Source organism: Poeciliopsis prolifica, unplaced genomic scaffold, assembly GCF_027474105.1.
Source record: "Poeciliopsis prolifica strain line A6 unplaced genomic scaffold, Auburn_PproV2 SCAFFOLD016, whole genome shotgun sequence".
NCBI lineage: Eukaryota > Metazoa > Chordata > Actinopteri > Cyprinodontiformes > Poeciliidae > Poeciliopsis > Poeciliopsis prolifica.
In genome coordinates this window covers 388,211-390,412 of record NW_026562391.1, presented here as the reverse complement: position 1 = coordinate 390,412, position 2,202 = coordinate 388,211, and the positions used below count along the sequence as shown (strand labels likewise).

At 38.9% G+C, this 2,202-nt stretch overlaps 1 long non-coding RNA gene across 1 annotated transcript; it reads left to right on the top strand.

Annotated features, from left to right (window-relative positions):
- The first annotated feature begins 490 nt into the window (after positions 1–490).
- On the top strand, positions 491–1,955 carry LOC129367253 (uncharacterized). The gene is made up of 3 exons (XR_008606694.1): positions 491–537; positions 1,598–1,771; positions 1,859–1,955. It is a non-coding gene; the product is annotated as an uncharacterized LOC129367253 (long non-coding RNA).
- The last annotated feature ends 247 nt before the right edge of the window (positions 1,956–2,202 follow it).

Sequence of the window (2,202 nt, the reverse complement as noted above, 5' to 3'; positions counted from 1 at the left end):
CAGAGCTGAACTAGAGCGTGCTTTAGCCAATCAGAGACCTGGGTTCTTAAATATCATTTATTTGTATTTGTGGCCTGAAGTTGCTGCGTTGGCATCAGGACTGATCAGAATCCCAGCCAGAGTGCATGTCGATGGCTGCATGTAGTCTAACCAGTTGTTCACTGGAACACCTGGAGAAATTCAATCAGTTCAAATACGTGCAACAAATTCCTGCTTTTACAAACTCTTCCATATCCGTCGATGTCAAAGCGACGGCTCCAAATGACTGACCTTCACTGCGAATCCATTTAAACTTCCAGGGAGTCTTAAACACAACCGGCTTGCATGTGACGGAAACGCACTCAATTAGTTTTCACACCTATTCCTCAAACGAGTGTCATGACTCATTCCTGCAGTGACCTTTTCTCGTAGTCGATACATATTAATAACGTGGCTGTGGTTGTGGTGAGGAGTCGACGTTGTGATGAGAGTTGCTCCTTCCCTGTCAGTTGCACCGAATGCAGCACCTGAAGCAGATTCATGCTCCCTCCTGAGCAGGTGAGAGGCAAACATCTGGGGGTTTTTGTGTCGCTTGTTGACTTTTAATCTGTATAGTGAAATGTTTTAGAGCAGTGTTTTAAGGAGAAAAGCTAGGCAAGCAGACGGATCAAATTTCTTACTGCTGATGGGGAAACAGGAAGGAACAGTTTCTGCTGTCTGACTGTTGAGCACATGATGGAAATGAGAGGTTTTCAACATGATATTTCATTGTTCTACTATGATAAGTTACTTCTTCTTTTCACATAAAGTAGCACTGTGTCACTGAAAAGCTCACAGTAGCTGCTTTTCGTCACATTTTCAGATGCATTGATATGTAATGACATTCTCCTTGAAAAACCAGTGGGGAAAAAAGTTAAAACTAACAACCTGGACAGTTTTTCATTCATTCAATTTATCACGCAACAATGAATCAAAATTATTATCATGGTAAGAAATTTATCACAATAAATGATGAACAATAGTAATGAGAATGTTTCTAAGATTTTTATTTTTGTCTTGTAAGTGTCAGTCTAAAAGTGCCTCAATAGATTTTTTTTATTTTTGGAAATGAAAATGAGTTTTAAAAGGTAATATTCTGACATGAACGCCTCCGATCACGTTTCCAAACATTTCGAACAGCCGTAACTTGTCTCAACATGCAGTTCAAGTACTGCATGTTGATTTTGGAAATTTTTGAACACAAACATGTTTTTGTTTTTTGGTTGTTTTTTTTTTCGTAACCACAACCTAAACCTGACCTGAATTACGCACCGGATCTATTAACCAAAGCACTGCAGGAGCACAAAGAAATGAGCAACTATTTGGCTTCAGCTAAGAGTCACAATGTGAAAAATACTTCATGGCATTAAAATAATACTTAGGAGAAAACCTTGTTTTGGTAATGACAACCCCAGGTGAGACGTATTCCTCAAGACAGTTCTCAGATCTTTTAAAATCTTTGGAAACCGCCTTGCACAGGAAAACATCAACGAAAGTCTTCCATACCTGCAGACCAATCAGCATTCACTGCCTCCGATATTTAACCGTTTTTCTAAATGTTCTCATGTCACACATTCAGGTCGCGCAGACTTAAAAGCTGTACCAGGTCTTCTAAAGACAACAAAACTGCATTTAAAAGCTCCAATGAAACTTTTAAATGCAGCAGAGAAAAACATGGCCGCTCCTTTCCTGCTCGTCCTGCTTCATCTGCTGTCAACCTCCGCTGATGATTGCCCGAGCCATCCACATAACAGTCAGTCCTTTCTTTCACTTGAACTGCTCTATGGGATTCAAATTAAACAGTTTATTCTTTGCTTGATCTCATCGTCTTTTGTCCCAGGTCTCAATTGTTATAACGACTACAGTCACAATATCAGCTGCACATGGAAAAGCTCTCATCACAAGAATGACACCTGCTCTATATATGCCAAAATACTGACCAACAACAGGTATTTAAATATAGATAAGGAGCCATATATATTTTATACCACATTCTAACTAATTATAAAAAACAAGAAAACAAAAATGATCATAATTTTCCCTTTTATCTTATCTTTTTTACTCAGAAATGCTTCCTGTGTGCTGCGGCCTTCTGATAACGCCGGACCAGACTTGAAGTGCTCGCTGATTTTTGAAGTAACCGAACTGGTGAGTATTAATATTATTCTACTATAAAATACTTCA